Source organism: Lactuca sativa, chromosome 1, assembly GCF_002870075.4.
Source record: "Lactuca sativa cultivar Salinas chromosome 1, Lsat_Salinas_v11, whole genome shotgun sequence".
Taxonomy (NCBI): domain Eukaryota; kingdom Viridiplantae; phylum Streptophyta; class Magnoliopsida; order Asterales; family Asteraceae; genus Lactuca; species Lactuca sativa.
The window spans coordinates 55,065,810-55,084,601 of record NC_056623.2 but is presented as its reverse complement, the minus strand read 5'-3'; positions in this window follow the sequence as shown (position 1 = coordinate 55,084,601).

Below are 18,792 nucleotides of genomic sequence, written 5' to 3'. Positions count from 1 at the left end.
CGAGAAGTCTGGCCTCACCAAGAGCATCCCTGCTACAGGACAAACGCAACGGTTCCAGGAGACAAAGTGTACACCCAGAGCACTAGCGTGTGAGCCTATCGTTGGCCCTGGACTAGCAGGGGACACGATTAGCCAATCAAAGGAGAGGATCCTGTCGGAATTGTAGTCCTTGTTCCCTGTACGGGACAGCAGGGATCCTTAGTATAATAGGGCCTTCACCCTACCTTGATAAGTAAGTAATCTCTCTCAATACTCATCACTCTCAGACAGATATCTCCCACTAACTTGACCGTCAGAGCGTCTTCCGGGACCTCCTCCCGGGAAACGACTGACGACCTTCTTTGTTGTGACTCTGCAGATCCCTCCGATGACAATGAGAAACCCAAGAGTAGGTGGTCGGAACCAAGGTCGCATCCTTTGGCGTTGTCCGTTTGTGTTAAAAATGATACACAAAACCACATTCTAGTTCATCTTCAGTATTTCGAACGAAACCGCCAGTGAACCCTCAGGGCAACAGAACAGCCCAATATGACCAAAGACGTCATTAGAGCCAGCTATCACTCTCATGACACTGACAAACTGTGTCATAACTACAAATGATGTACCGCCATCCATCGGCCAAACACCGTCAGTAATGACAACACAACCCCAAAACACACCCCATAACCAATACCTATTGTCCATCTTTAGTATCATAACACCGTCGGTTTTCCATCCCGCCGACAGAGAAAATAATCTCACCCCAACCCCGTTGCAGCCGGTGGTCCAGACAATTAACAATCCACAACAAGTCACGCAAATGTTACCACCGATAACATTTCAAACCACCAGTGGAGCACCATCCTCGTTGCAAACACCAATGTCCCAGCAAAGTAGCACACCCAATGGGCCACATTCCATACTTCAGATCCCACCCTTTACAACATTTGCAGGGGGCTCCATGTCGCCACCTACGCTACAACAACACCAACCACCTCCTATTACCTAGCACCTCCCCATCCCATTCCTACCACAAAGTTTCTACGGCCTGACACCGTCAAACCTGGTAGCATACAACAACATGTTGGTCTAACCATACTTGGAGATGCAACAACCCAGTTACCATTATACACAAAAAACCCCAAACCAAGATTGCCTCTCAAGAAGAGTAACCTCACTGTTCGTGAAGGTACTCTTGGACTATGAGATACCCAATACCGCTAAGCTAGTTAACATCAAAACCTATAACGGTACCACGGATCTGGACAGCCATACCGACACGTACGAATGGACCATGACGTCCCTCAAACTTGATGAACGTTTTTGGTGTACGTATTTCCCTTCAACATTCGATGGAGATGTTGGAATGTGGCTCAAGACACACCGACCGGGAAGCATTTATACCTTTAGCCAACTGAAATACCTTTTCTTAACAAACTTCATGCAGCTGCGCAAATACAAAGGTGATTCACACTCCATAATCAGATGTAAACAAAGGGAGGGGGAGACGGTCAAGGAGTACTTTACCCAGTTCGCAAATGCAACCCTCGACGTGCCAGGGCACGACGAGGGACCAATAGCTGGAGAATTCACATGGGGCCTTCTCCATGGCACACTTTCCCATAATCTTATGGGAAAGAAACCCCAGACGCGAGCACAAATAAAGGGAGAAGGTGGAGAGGTATTTACGACAGGAAGAAGGTGAGGCCTGGAAGCAAGCATACCTAAACTCCATCAACGTCCCAGTCGGAAAGAGCCACCGACCAAGATGGGACGACAGGCGAGGGGGACTTAGGTATCACGGACGAGACAAACAAATCAGAACTTTTGCAAGAGACGACAGATGGGGACGACGAGCATAAATATACACTATCGCCGATAAATCGGCAGCCAAGGGAACAAAAATGTGCTACTACAAATATCACAAAAGCAGAACGCATGACACAAACAATTGCTCGGTCATGAAGCGCGAAATAGGAGAAAAGCAGCTAAAACGAAACATAGTGGAGATCGCTCGAAGCCTATGGGCGAAGTTCGATGCAGAAAACCCTAAATACAACGCTAGAGGAGGAAACTGCTGCCAAGAGATTTTGATGATACATTACAAGCGGGGAAGGATGGAACGCACATGCTACATAAACAACATCATAGGGGCAATGCGACGTGTGAATTTCTCAACAACTAACCCTAGGTCGTTGGGCTAGAGAGGGGACGATCTGTTGATAATTCTAGGGTCCAACAGATTCATTATCATTCACCATGTATATGTCAATACGGGAAGCTCCACAGACATCATCTACGAAGAGTGCTTCCGGCTACTGTCGGGCAAGTGGAAGGGAGGGTTGACGCTGGCACCAGGATAGCTTACCGACTTCACATGGCATAGAATATGGCCCTTAGGCATCATTCATTTACAACTCACACTCACCAGCCACAAAAAACACCAACGCAAGACGACCCTCATTGACTTCGTTGTCGTGCGGCATCCCTCCGAGCATAATTTCATATTGTGGCGGACAATCCTACTGAAATTTGGGGCAATATCCTCTACTATCCACGGGGTAATGAAATTTAGCACAATCCAAGGACTGGGAACAATCTTGACAACCCCGCTACAGGCTCTAAAGTGTTATAAAATCATGCAACCAAAAGAAATCTCAAAAGAATCAAAGAGGCCTCGCTTGGAGGGACTCGAAGGAAATGAGGTCATCAACTGGGATCACCCGGACCAGCCAATCTGCATAGGGGTAACTCTTCCCCTGAAGACAAGGCAAGCATTTATAGAACTCCTGAATAAATACAAGCATGTATTTTCATGGACCCCTACCGGTATGGTGGGAGTCGATCGAGGAGTAATAGAACACAAGCTGATGATCAGGCCTGGAACCAAGGAGGTAAAATAGAAAAAATGTGTCCAAGGGGGGGGACAGGAACAAGGAAATAACACACAGAGATGGACAAGCTAACCAAAGTCGGAATCCTCATAAAGGCGGTTTTCCCAACATGGATTGCCAACTCGGTCAAAGTCAAAAAACACGACGGTGCGTGGTGTATGTGCATCGATTACTCATACTTAAACAAGGCGTACCCAAAGGATTGCTACCCTCTCCCAGACGAACAGAGCCTGCTAGCGGATGCTAAAGAAACCCTACGCTGCCTAGAGAAAGTAAAGATGAAACCGAACCCTACAAAGTGCACTTTCAGGGTAGAAAAAGGACAGTTCTGGGATATTACATTACAAAAGAAGGAATCCAACCCAGCCCTACCAAGATAACGGAGCTCAAAGAAGTAACATCACCACATACGTTATGGTACGCTCAAGGTCTAAACGGTAAGCTAACGACGCTGATATGTTTCTTCTCTAAGTCAGCTGAGAAGGAGATGCCACTATTTGACATGCTTAAAGGATGCATCGAGAAAAACAACTTTTACTAGACACCAAAAGACGAAGCAGCACTACTTCAGATAAAGAAGGTGTTACACACGTTACCCACATTGGCCAACCCGACTCTTAGTGAGACGCTTCAAATGTACTTGTCAGCATCCAACGCAGTCATCTCGTAAGTACTGGTAGTGGAATGACAAGGAAAACAGCTCCCTATTTACTTTGTTAGGAGAGCACTGCAAGGGCCGGAACTCAGCTATCCCATCATTGAAAAGATAGTACTGGCATTGGTATACGCCGCTCGACGACTGTGGTGATACTTTCAAGCACACCAGATAGAAGTTCTAACTATTTGCCCAATTAAACAAGTATTCCTAAATCCAGAAACATTAGGCCACCTTGCAAAATGGGCCATTGAATTGGGAGAACACGACATCAACTACCACCCTCGAACGAGCATCAAAAGGCGGGCGCTAGCGGAATTTTTTACTGGAAATACCAGGAGAACTGCAAAAGCAAATGGAAGAGAGCACGCATGGGAGGCCATAACACGAGGAAGACGAGAAGGTATGGACCCTACATACTTATGGCGCCTCCAGAAAAGAAGGATACGGGGTATGACTCATCCTAACTACCCCCATGGGCGAAGAAATGACGTATGCCCTATGTTTTGACTTCCATACATCCAATAATGAGGCCGAGTATGAAGCCTTGATGGAAGGATTAAGGCATACATTAATGATAGGAGTAGACAAAAGTGACGGCCCTCACCGATTCTAGACTAGCTGCTAACCAAGTCACGGAGGAGTTCGAAGCAAAGGATAAGAGGATGGAAAATTATGTGAAAGTTGTTCAGAAGATCGCAAGCTCACTCAAAAGCTTCTCCATCAAACAAATATCCAGGGGAAGCAACAGGCGCCCAGACGCCTTGAGTAAGCTAGCGTCAACATGTTTTGGCCACCTATCTAAAGAAGTTTTTGTAGAAGTACTCAAAGAAATGAGTATCGACGAGCGAGTGATCCATTCCTTATCTATGACACAACTAGTTGGATGACACCCATCATAGACTGCTTACAGCATGGCATCTGTACGGGTGACCACGTCGAGGCTCCCAAGACGAGAATACGATCCCCACAATACACTATCTTGGGAGGGGTACTATACATGATAGGGTACACGGCCCCATGGTTCAAATGAATCGACAGGGCATCAGGTAAGCAGACCCTTCACGAGGCTCATGCTGGCCCAGCAGGAGCCCACGAGGGATCCAGATCCGTTACAGGGAAGATACTTCGAATGAACCTCTACTGGCTAGACATCTATGAAGACGTCACCAAGCTTACTCGCACATGTGCAAAATGCCAACATTTCTCCCCGGTGCAGGGTGTTCCCCCAGAGCCACTAACGAGCATCATCAGTCGGTGACCATTCTACTAATGGGGGATCGACAACGTAGGACTATTCCCAGAAGCCCCTAGTAGAATTAAATTATTGGTCGTGGTTGTGGACTATTTCACAAAGTGGATAGAGGCAGAGGCATTGTTGTGTATCGCAGGAAGGCAGATGATCAAGTTTCTATGGAACACCCAAAATATTAATCAGCGACAATGACCTGCAGTTCGCCGAGAATCCATTCAAAGACTGGTGCGCAGAAAGGGGAATTGAACAAAGGTTTACATCTATGGCACACCCTCAGGCGAACGGGCAGACAGAAGTATCCAATCGGACACTGGTAAATGGAATCAAGAAGAGACTCAGGAAAGCCAAAGGCAACTAGACAGATGAACTCCCGGGGGTACTATGTTCATACAGAACCACCCCTCATACAAGCACAAGTGAAACTCCGTTTAACCTGGAATATGGCGTAGAAACAATGCTACCGGCAGAATTAGTGATAGGCTCAATACGAACAACATACTTCCAGTGCCAGGACAACGACAAGGGCCTGAGACAAAATATGGATCTACTGGAGGAGCACTGTGAGCGATCCAGCATGCGCCAAGCCACATACAAAAATGCCGTAGAGATATATTACAACCAACAGGTAAAAGAAAAAGCCTTACGAGTAGGAGATCATGTCCTGCGATGAAATGAAGCCAGCCACGCGCAACCGTGTGGCAAACTAGGAGCAATTTGGGAAGGACCGTACAAAGTGGTTGAAGCGCATCGCAACGGGTCCTAATTCCTGTAGACAATCAAGGGATGTCCAATACCAAGGACATGGAACACAAGGCACCTGAAAAAATTCCATTCCTAGAAGGCGTCTCGAGCCATCGCTGAGCAGACCCCTGTGCAGAAGGGTAAGAACACATCACATAGTGAACTATGGCTGGACTGATCACTTGGACTAGCAAACGGACACTCAGTGTGATCCGATTAAGGACCTTAGCATGTCAAAATGCGAAATATTTTAGCATGATGATGGAAAAGATTGTGTACCTCAAAAATGAAAACCTTAATGTATTTGACACACAAGTGCTTATTCAAAAAAAACCAAAAACAAAATGCATTACATAGAGGATACTAAGTGTATCCACACTCTAAAAACGCCGCCAAGATCTGAAGAGTATCCAGATAAAATAAAAACCTAAATGCCATCACATTAGAGCATGAAACATATCTAACACACCAATGCATTAGAACGTGCCACATATCGAACACACCAATACATTAAAGCATGACACATATCGAACACACATATGCATTAAAGCATGGCACGTATTGAACACACCAATGCATTAGAGCATTGAACATATCGAACACACCAATGCATTAGAGCAAGGCACATATCAAACACATTAATGCACTAGAGCATGGCACATATCAAACACATCAATGTACTAGAGCATGGTACATATCGAACACACCAATGCATTAGAGCATGGCACATATCGAACACACCAATGCATTAGAGCATGGCACACCAAGGGATTAAAGCACGACACATATATCAAACCTCAATGTGTTACATAATATATCAAATAGAAACGTCGCAAATTTGAAAAAGCCAACAAATCCAAAATCCGAACATAAAACAGTACCAAGACATCAGCATTAACACCAAGTGCCAAGACATAATTGTTCAATTACATTCACCAGAACACATGCCACGTAAGGCCTAACTAAAAGAAAATAAAGGAAACCATACAAACACTAAATCACATTTCACACCCGAAGAGTAGCATAAGGGATAAGCCCAAAATCAAAGATTATCACCAACACCTTCGTTACCGCGTCCAACTGCACCACCAGCACCACCACCGCCTCCAACAACACCACCAGCACCATCTTCCATAACACCATTGCCTCCACCAACACCACCTTCTACGACACCACCACCTACACCAGCAATATTACCATCACCACCACCGCCCACACCTTTGTCAAAATCAAATGCACCACTACTATGTCCAAGACCATCCATAGGGTCATCAACATCATCGAAAGCTCACAGGAGCCTGAGACCAACCATATTTAACTATCCTAAACCAAGAATCACAGCGTAATCCATTGTTGCAAATGCCAACATAGCATATTTAAGACTGGACGTATGGCTTGAACGGGAATCACTACCTTCCATATCATAGGACTCGACATCAATATCAACTTTCAGACCAGCACATCCAGATTCCTCACCTACAACAAGTGCAGCATGATAGATCTTGCTGACACCACCTATGAACTCCATATGTTCGATTAGTTTATCCATCACACGAACAACAACAACATGTAACAACCAGTCCCGATCCGCACGCAACGATTCCAGATCTACTCGCATCTCATCCAAATCCCAGTCATGATCAGAAAGATCCTGCTCCAAGCTTTTGTTTTGAATCATCAGACCCTCGTTAGACTGGGTCAAAACATCAACACGATTCTCCAACGATGATTGAACATCCTCCATGGATGCCTTCTCAGCAGCAAGGAGATCATAATTCTCATTGAAACCCCAAGCTGTTTTCTCTAGTTCCAAAACTCGAAAATTTAGTTAAGCTTCACTAGCCACAAGATCAGAATGTGCTCGTTCAAGGTCTTCAACGTGTTGAACTACCGGGAACCAACAACCAAGTAGCACATAGCTTGAGCAACGGCGTAGACCATGTTCTAGGATAGAGCAGCACTACCCATAACATCCATGTCACCATCGGTCGCTAGAGGAAGATCATGACAAGCAAATTCCAGGGCATTTCTGCAAACGGATAATCAAGAGTCAGTACGAAGATCCAATCTCGGGACAAACAGGGGCGCACCATGGCCCAGAAGCCGATATGAGCCCTCCACAGGAACAAGCTCACAGTGCGCAACCCGTGTCCCACCACTCGTTGGGCGAGGGGTGGAAGGAAACCCGAATACAGTAGATGTTGACATGACGGGCTGCTTAGACGCCCCTGATTACCCTTAGAATGTTGCACGTCATCATTGGGTATAACCACCACAACACTAGGATCGGAAGAGATCAAAGACATTAAACTCGCAAATTCACACCTTTTCATAACACGCCTCCCAGCCTGGAAGAAGCCATCCCCAGGAGAAGGTTTACCCACTGTGTGGACATATTTTCGTTTTCCCATGGCACAACGAACACTGGACACAATCCCTTCCCTTCTATCCTACACAACTTCAGCAAAAGGAACCTCAGCCATCCGAACAACTGGTGTCACAGGTGAAGGAACGACCGGGGAAGGCCCAATTTCCATAGTTGAAGAACTCCCCAAAGGTCGAGCCACGACAGACAGCGGCTGTGCTAAGGTGGTGAGGCATGGGAAGGTTCTCATGAAGATCCACCACACTTTGCTCCAACTTTTCTTGATTCCGTTTCCGGAGGACGACATCCATGGAAATGGAACACTCGGTACATGTGAAGGCAATAACCAGTCAAACGGTTACTATATGTATAAATGAAGGGAAGAGGAGGAGGAGTAGGACAGTAACAACACTACCATAAGACACAGTAAAGAAGACCGATATCTTGCCACGTGCACACCAACTAGGGCTCATCCCAAAACTGGAAAACAGGACCTCCTAGAACCTTTCGACGTCCACTTGAAGAGTCTTCAAGAAATCAGCAGTGGTTTGATGGTGAGGGAAAAGTTTCGGAATGATGTCGGAAAATTTGTTTGCTCGACAAGGCACTCGACCAAGCAAATCCCGATTCACCCACAACCATTTCTCTTGATAGTTCTTGGGTGTTTTACTATCCGAAACAAGGATGCACCCCCCACGACAAGCAAAAAATGTATACTTGTCGCCGGTAGCTCCAAATTAAAAGAAGTATTTGAAGACAAAGAATTCTGGGAGGATACCATTGGCTCAACATATTATTTCAAATGACATCATCTTATGAACCACATTAGGCATGAGCCTTTGGACGCTGCAACCATTACGGTGGAGGAGCTCCTCTTGGAAGTCGATCAAAGGAAGGCAAAGACCGACATCAAGCATCTTTAAGTAAATGCCAACTTTCCTAGCAGGAGTGGCAGTGATTATGGCGCCAGGAATGGGGAACTCCACCCCCTCAGTCGGAGACACACCATATGTATCATGTAGGTTGTCAAAATCAGAAGAAGTAGGAACAAGACTAGTCGGAGTCGCCATTACAAGAAATCACTGGAGGAAAGGAAAGGAAGGGTAAAATGCAAGAAGAAACTGGAAGAGACGAAGAGTTTCCTCCCAGATATAAGAAATAAGGCAGAACGCGGGACTTTTCAAAACCTAACAAGTGACGTAACCGCAAGAAGGGATAAGTGGTCACATTGCCAAAATTGAAGCGACGAGTGAACAACGTCCTAACACGTGCAGACACCATTAAGCCCAGAACATCCTAGTTAGCTAGAAAATGCTATGACTACTGGACTAGGGGACTTGATTATGCGCCACCTACCATGGTCCAGAAGCGGGATCCCCCAGGTCGATGGATCCCCTAGTTGTTGGATTAGGTGTCTAAGCCCATAACTTAATTGGTATGTACTTGACTCGATTGTAGCATGGTCCTTTTGGGTTGCCTTCACCAAAGCAATTTGATAGGATAGACTGTTTGAGAAGATGTTATTTGTGGTATATTAATATATTATAATTATAATATATTAATTGAGAAATCATATTATTTAATTAGAATTGATCATGAATTAATTTAGTGATCAAAAGAGACTGATTAAATATATAGGGATTGATTATGTAAATTAATGATACTTATGGTTGGTCTAACGATCCATGGTTGGTTAGGGTGAGCTAAACGTACGTGATAATTCATAAAGGTTTAACCCATGTAACCCATGAGATATGAAGAGTCATGTGAATTAGGGTTTTCATGGATGTAACCCTAGACTTTCCCACACTATAAATGGATCCACATAGTCACTGAAATCGGCCCCAAGCATTTCCAAGAAGAACATAACCGATTTTGAGCTTCCTAGCCACTTCTCAAAAGCCTCATTTTGTACTTGGTGTTTGTGACACATTAGAGGCATCACATTTGAGGTGCTAAAGCTTTTGAAGGCCAAGAACTCTAAGCTACATTAAACGGTATTCATCTACTTTGGTTTTATATTGTATATCTCAAAGTTTTGTATGCTAGTTTAGGCTTTATGCTTTGGAAACAATATTGCATGTATAATAGAGAAAACTTAGATCCAAAGCATCTAGGGTTGCATGCGCACCATAGGGGTATTATAGTGCTCAAAACCCAACAGTGGTATCAGAGCTTAGGGTAGTTTTCAGTTATATTGTTGCCTTGTTCATTGTTAAAAATTGAAGCAAACTGAAAAAAGATTTCTGCCAGATTGAACTTGTCGAGTCCATAGATTAACTCAACGAGTTTAAAGCCTAGCTCGGTGAGTTGCACAGGCAGATGGCAGATTTTTGGGTTCTTGGCCTATATTAGATTGGGATCACTACCACAAATTGTTTTGTATCATAAAATATGTTTTTTCTAATATGGTAGTGATTATGCTCATCTAATGAAAAGATAATTGTCAAAGTTTTAAGATAATTATTGGTTATATGATAAACAAAGTTACTTGTAAAATATTGATTTGATATTATCTTGCTTTATGAGTTTAGTTAGATCAATCATGAATTATATGATAATTTTATTTGTTGGAATTGATCTAAATGTTTTAATGAGTTCCATGACTTGTCCTCAAGTTATGGAACATGAAAAGTCTCCCCCATTAAAATAACAGTAAACTCATAAGTTATGGAAATGAAGAGTTCTGAAGAGTTTCAAAATATGCCCTCAAGTTTTGACATTTGTAAAGTCTCACTAATGAAACATTTAATTCCAAACCCTAGAGTTTTAAAAGTTAAAATTCAACCCTTATACTATTATAATATTAAAGGTTAATACTTATATATATATATATATATATATATATATATATATATAATACAAGTCAGTCTTATCGTTAGTAGGTCTCATTCACAAAGTCGGTCTATAAGGGGGTATAGGGTTAATGACTATAAAATGGTGGTTTAATGGGTGTCCACTCTAACCCACCGCTTCCTTAAGTGGTGGAGGGTTGTTAGCCGAACGGGTAGGATAGGACAATAATCCTCATTAATAAGTATAATGAAATTATAAAGTAACTAAACCTTAGTAAATTCCCAATTTTATTTACTTTAGGAAAAATATGAAAATGGTGCTATTCCTTGAAATTGCACTTTGCACCTTGCCGAGTCGTTAGTGAAGAGTGTGTGGTTAACCAGCACAATAATTTGGGATTGTCAAGGGTGGAAAAGGGTAGATTGATGTTTTTCATATATCAATGGAGCATGTGTGGTTAACCGGCACATTGATTAAGTGATAAATGACATCAAGAGTACCAAGCAATTTGCATGGTTATTCACCCCTTATTTGTGATCCTTAGTATCCCAGTCACAAACTTAAAGGGCATAATCGAGATTTAAACATGCCATTAAAAAATTCAATGAATCTCAAAGTATCTAGGAATTTCAATTCATTTAAAGCTTAATAATCTATTTTGTTTTTCATGGTGGAAATTGGTAAATCGTCATTTACCTACCTTCAAATATTTTACAATTGGATTACGGCATCCCTCTTCCGAATTGTAGAATATTGTGTTGGGTCCTAGCCTTAATATTTCATTTGGGTGTGATATTAAGGATTCTCATCTAATCTAAACTTTGTTCTTCTTCCTTTTCAGATGTCTATCCCAAACAATGCTTCAGGCTCCAACCCTTCTAGCTCATTCTCCCTCATGAACTTGGTTGTAGAACTATCTTCGATGGGTCGAACTTTAACGATTGGATTCGAAACATTCGTATAGGCCTTCGCTACGAGGACAAAGAATATGGTCTCGATAAAGAGCTGAAGGAGATTGATGAACAAACTTCTACTCCCAATCAAATCGAGGAATACAGGGTTCATGAGAGGGATGCGACAAAGGTGTCGCGCATTATGATAGTTACCATGACTTTAGAGCTTCAAAAGTCCTATGAGGACTTCTGTCCCTTCGAGATGCATTAAGATTTAATGGAAATATACCATCAAAGTGATCGGCAAGAGAGGTATGAGATCACTACCTCCATGATCATAACCAAAATGAAGAATGGAGAGTCCATTTTGATGAAGAGTTGGCCATAGATATCATTCTACACTCTTTGACATCTTGTTATGACCAGTTTCATATGACCTATCATATGAACAAGGAGGAGGTCACTCTTAGCAAGCTTCAATGCCTTTTAAGAACTGCAGAAAGAAACTTGAAAGGCAAGTCGGTTGTATCCACTCCTACTACTACTGTTGCCCACATTCTAGCGATTGTACATGGGAAGGGAAAGAAGAGGAAGGCTCATTCCAAGAGCTAAAAGAGAAAGTCCCATGATGGATCCTCTTCTAGTGGAACCAAAGGTAGTCCTGCTAAGCCCTCTACCAATCCAAAGGAAGCACAGTGCTTCTATTGTCATGACAAGGGGCATTGGAAACAAAATTGCCTCAAATACTTGCAGGACATTAAGGATGGGAAGATAAATCCCACCTTCGCAGGTATATACACTATTCTTTCTAATAACTCATCACATGCTAATTCTTGGGTCCTTGATACAGGTTGTGGATTTCACATTTGTTCATATTTGCAGGGACTTAAAAGAAAGTATGGATGTGGAGCACGGGAAGATAAACTTAATCATGGGAAATAGGAAAATGTCGCATGTCACCAAGATTAGAGTTTATTCTTTATTGCTTAGTAGTTGGATAAATTTAGAATTGAATAATTGTTGTTACTCGTCAGATATGGCGAGAAATATTATTTGCTTTCATAGTTTGTATAAACAAGGTTTTACTTTTTCGTTTAATAATGAGATTGAATCAATAAATGCTTATTATAATGGAATTTTTTATTTTGAAGTATTACCTTGTAATGGTATCTATGAAATTGTGATGGTTGTAGATAACCTAGGAAATAATGTGTTGAATATTGATTCGTCAAATGTTTTGGACAAGGCATGGTTGTGGCATTGTCGTCTTGGACATGTCAACAAGAAGCGCATAGCCCAACTCCAAAAGGATGGAGTCTTGAAGTCATTCGACTTGAAGTCGGATGACACTTGTGAATCTTGTTTTCTTCAAAAAATGACTAAGTCACCCTTCACTGGTACCTGTGAAATGGGTGAAGGTCTGTTGGATCTCATACACACCGATGTGCGTGGACCCTTCAGACCCGCCACAAGGGATGTTAACAACTTCTATGTGATGTTTACTGATGATTACAACAGATATGGCTATATCTACTTAATCAAGCATAAGTCAGAAACCTTTGAAAAATTCAAAGAGTTTATGAAAGAAGTGGAGAATCAATTGGGTAGGAAGATAAAGATGCTCCGATCCGATCAGGGTGGTGAGTATCTTAGTATCGAGTTCCACGACTATCTTAAGGAATGTGGAATTGTTTCACAATTGACGCCACCTAGGACACCACAGCTTAATGGTGTGTATGAGAGGCGCAATCAAACCTTATTGGGCATGGTTCGTTCCATGATGAGTCGAGATTCGTTACCTATCTCATTTTGGGGGTATGCCTTAGAGACGGCCGCCCATATCCTTAATCTAGTCCCGACTAAAAAGGTTGCAAAAACACCTCATGAGATATGGGCAGGGAAGGCTCCCTCGTTATCACACATCAAGGTTTGGGGTTGCGAGGCTTTCGTAAGACGAGATACTCACAACAAGCTCGAACCTCGCAGTGAGCGATGTATTTTCATCGGCTACCCGCAGAAGTCCTTTGGTATCTCTTCTATAGATTGTGTGACAATGTTGTCTTCGTTGCGAGGAGACGAGTTTTTCGTGAGAGAGAACTCATATGCCAAGAGGATAGTGGGAGGAAAATTGACCTTAAAGAGCTTCAAGAGTTGATTTATGAAGGAACCTCAAACACTAGCGCTCAAACCGAGGAGGAAAGTCCTGTTGAACCGATTAACGAATACGTACCTTTGAGACATTCCAGTAGAGTTAGTGTTCCACCTGTGTTATATGGTTTTCATATAACAGTTGAAGGTGATACATTTATCAGTGATAGTACATTGATAAATATGGATGAACCTAACAACTACAAGGAAGCCATGGCAGGCCTTGAGTCTGCGAAATGGAAAGAGGCTATGGAAAGCGAGATTCAGTCCATGTATAACAATCAAGTTTGGAACTTGGTTGACAATGTGCCAAGTCGCAAGACAGCCGGGTGCAAATGGATCTTCAAGAAGAAGATCGACATGGATGGGAAAGTACACATATATAAGGCGCGACTGTTTGTGAATGTCTTTACTCAAACTCATGGAGTTGACTATGATGAGACCTTCTAACCACTAGTGAAGATTAAATCTATAAGGGTTATGTTAGCCATAGTTGCATTTCATGACTATGAAATATGGAAAATGGATGTCAAAACCGCTTTCCTTAATGGAAAGTTGGTTGAAGATGCTTACATGTGTCAGCCAGAGGATTTTTTCCATGCCAAGCACCCTAATAGAGTGTGTAAGCTTGAGAAATCCATCTGTGGATTGAAAAAAGCATCTCGCAGATGGAATCTTTGTTTTGATGAGAAAGTCAAAGAATTTGGATTTTCGAGAAGTGAGGATGAGTCCTGTGTATATTTCAAAGCTAGTGGGAGTATAGTTAGCTTTCTGGAGTCGTATGTGGATGACATACAACTCATAGGAAACGACGTCCCAACCTTGCAGGAGGTGAAGTCCTGGCTTGGGAAGTGTTTCTCTATGAAGGACCTTGGGGAAGCTGCTTACATTCTAGGGATAAGGATATTGAGAAACAGGAGTAAAAGACTAATAGGACTTAGTCAAAGTACCTACTTGGACAAGGTGTTGAAGCGTTTCAACATGGAGAATTCCAAGAGAGGTGACTTACCTATCCAAAGCAATACCAAGCTGAGTAGGACTCAGAGTCCGAGTACAGAGGTTGAGTTAGCGGAGATGAGTCGAGTTCCATATGCTTCCGCAGTTGGCTCGATCATGTATGCTATGACTTGTACTCGCCCTGATGTGGCCTTTGCTTTATGCATGGTCAGCAGATATCAAGGGAATCCTGGTAGATCTCACTAGACTACAGTAAAGAACATTCTTAAGTAACTACGAAGGACTAGGGACTGGGTCCTTACCCTCGGTGGGAGTGATGACTTAAGAGTGACAAGGTATTGTGATGCCAGTTTTCAGACCGACAGAGATAATTTGCGCTCTTAGTCGGGCTGGGTGTTTACCCTAAATGGAGGAGCAGTAACATGGAAAAGTTCCAAGCAGGAGACTGTAGCTGATTCAACGTGTGAATCAGAGTACATAGCAGCGAGCAAAGCATTAAAGGAGGAGATATGGTTGAAAAAAATTCATCGAAGACCTTGGAGTTGTACCAACCAAAAAGGAGCATGTGGAGATTTTCTACGATAATGAAGGGGTTGTCGCCTTAACCAAGGACCCAAGAGATCATGGAAGATCCAGACATATCAACATAAAATACCACTTCATAAGACATCAAGTATAAGAAGGAAACCTCGTTGCAAAGAGGATATCGTCAGAGGACTACCCAACAGATCCCCTTACGAAGGGACTGAGTAGGGTTTGGCACTTGCAGCTTGCAAGGGGCATTGGACTAACAGAAGATATTAGTTTTAGTGATTAGATAGATATTTAGACACTTGTAATAGCTAAACTATAATTGACATTGATGATTGAATAAAAGGATTTTTATTTATAAGTAAACTTATTATCTTGTGTCAATTATTTACTATTGTTTCCCTTTTGCATGTTTTGACTTCCGGAATAATAAGATTATTCAAACTATCCACAGTCGATCATACTTTGGAAGGAGGTTATGAGGCTAGACTATCATGAACGGGCTTGTAGATTTTCTAAGGTGTTAGACATAGCAATAGTTTGCTACAAACATTCATGAGTGCTCGTGAAATAAGATTTGAGTATTGGATTAAACCCACACTCACATGAATCAGTTCATGGAATTTATCACGAGTGATTGTGAGACGATAATATCATATAATCTTCAAACCAAGATATATGAGTTGTTGACTATGAGTTGGTTATGCATTGATGGTATGAAAACGCATCAGTAACTTGATGTTATAAAATGTATCATCGTACATGATTTAACGAGTAGTTAGTACAAGCATATAAGTCGAAGTTTATCTGTTCCTTTTATCCTAGGAGGATTAAAGGAGATATCTTGGGCCCCTCGATGATTTGGTTTTGGCTTATGTGTCGGGCCCGAACGGGACTCGATTGATGTGTTCAATTAAGTCATATGTCAATCAAATCAGAAATCGGGAAACAAACTGTTGGACAATGAGTATGACTATGTTCCATGTATTTGTCCACACGATATCTTGTAGAACGGAGGATTATACGATCCCTTATCTAAAGGACATGTCACTGACTAGGTCAGAGTTCGACAATGGCTTTTGAAAGCAACGATTGCTAATCAGATTTTGAAGTTGCATTGGAGATTATAGTTATTAGACTTATCCAAGTGGGAGACTGTTGAATTAGGTGTCTATGACCATAATTATTATTGGTATGTACTTGAAACGATTGTATCATGGTTCTTTTGGGTTGCCTTCACCAAACCAATTTGATAGGATGGACTTTTTGAGAAGAGGTTATTTGTGGTTTATTAATATATTATAAGTATAATATATTAATTGAGAAATCACGTTATTTAATTAGTATTGATCAATAATTAATTTGGAATTAAATTTGTGATCAAAAGAGATTGATTAAATATTTGGGGATTGATTATGTAAATCAATGATACTTATAGTTGGGCTAATGATCCATGGTTGGTTAGGGTGGGCTAAACATATGTGATAGTCCATAAAGGTTTAACCCATGATATGAAGAGTCATGTGAATTAGGGTTTGCGTGGATGTAACCCTAGACTTTCCCACACCATAAAAGGATCCCCATAGTCAATAAAATCGGCCCCAAGCATTTCCAAAAATAACATAACCGATTTTGAGCTTCCTAGCCACTTCTCAAAAGCCTCCTTTTTCACTTCATGTTTGTGACACATTAGAGGCATCACATTTGAGGTGCTAAATATTTTGAAGGCCAAGAACTCTAAGCTACATTAAGAGGTATTCATCTACTTTGGTTTTATGTTGTATATCTCAAATTTTTGTATGCTAGTTTAGGCTTTATGCTTTGGAAACAATATTGCATGTATAATAGAGAAAACTTAGATCCAAAGCATCTAGGGTTGCATGTGCGCCATAGGGGTGTTATAGTGCTCAAAACCCAACACCGGTTAGCCCAACCAGGCCCGACTTGGGTGTCTAAGCAATGGCTCTAGCGCCCACGAAGCCATTAAGTCTAGAACATCATAGCTAGCTAGCAAACGATATGACTACTTAACTAGGGGACTTGATGACTCGCCTCCTAGTGTGGGCCAGAAGCGAGATCCCCCTGGTCGAAGGATCCCCCAGTTAGCTCAGACAGGCCCAACCTAGATGTCCTAGTAAGGGCTCCAACACGCAGGCGTTCCCTCAGGGAGGAACGCCCGTAGGAGAAGTCCTATCTCGCTAAGAGCATCCCTACTACAGGACAAATGCAACGGTTCCAGGTGACAAAGAGTACGCCTAGAGCACTAGAACCTGAGCCAATCGTTCTCCCCGACAAAGCAGGGGACACAATTAGCCAATCAAAGGAGTGGATCCTGTCGGAAATGTTGTCCATGTTCCCTGTATGGAGCAACAAGGATCCTTAGTATAAAAGGGCCTTCGCCCTACCATGAGAAGTAAGTAATCTCTAAATACTCATCACTCTCATCCAGATATCTCCCACTGACTTGACTGTCGGAGTGTCTTCCCGGGACCTCCTCCCGGGAAGCGGATGACGACCTTCTTTTTTGTGACATTGCAGAGCCCTCCGACGAAAGTGAACAACCCGAGAGCAGGTGGTCGGAACCAAGGTTGCATCAGCGAGGATAGCCAAAACTGACCAAGTTGCGATTCACCCATAACCATTTTTCATGCCACTTCTTCTTGGGGGTCTTTTGTTTTATAATGAATGCATGGACACCCTACTGCTAAGAGAACATATTCACACCAGACTGAGTAGAGGAGTTGAAGTAATACTTGAAAGCCCATAATTAAGGAAGCACGCCCAAAGTTCGAAAAGCCATCTCACAACCAACTATTTTGTTGACAACATTAGGAGTTAGATCGTCCACAGAGAAGCCATATTGGCACATAATTTCATCAAAAACGTCAGTTGTCGGCAACCGTAGACCCACCTCAAAGATCAGGATAGGGACTCTGACATTCCCTTCTAGCGGCCGAGAAATAACCACCCCCTTTCAAGGATATTACACACCATGTTCATAAAGAAAAACAATTTAGGACTGCAGATCCTCAAACTAGAAAGGTGTCATCTCGATTCCAGTAGTTGGTGTCACCATGAATTCTGATAAACAAGAACAAAATGAAAAAGAGGATAATCAATGTGAATACGGAGACAGATGAAGAGGCAATAGAGCGAAGAAAAGGAAACTGTCCCAAATAAGGGATGTCTTAAATGCAAGGTGGGAAATTCAAACAGTTACAATAATGAAACCGTCCACGTAGAAAGTCCCGTCACAACAATGAACGTCAGAGCTATCCCGATCGAACACATGTCTTGGTCTATGCTAGAACAACTCAACTACCCCAAGATAAAGTTGACGTTTACTAGCCTAGGAGACTTGTTAACGTATCACTTTAGGAATACGTCAAAGATAATGAGACGACTATCTAAAGGATAATCTAGCTAACGGTCACTACCCAACACAAGTTCTAGGCTTGGGCCCTCGCCCTCGCGGCCTTGCACCTAGACCCCAACACTCTAGCACCAAGGTCCAACTCAAAACCAGAGGCTCTGGTTTACAAAACGCCAAAACAGTACCAACCGCTCCCAAGAGAGAC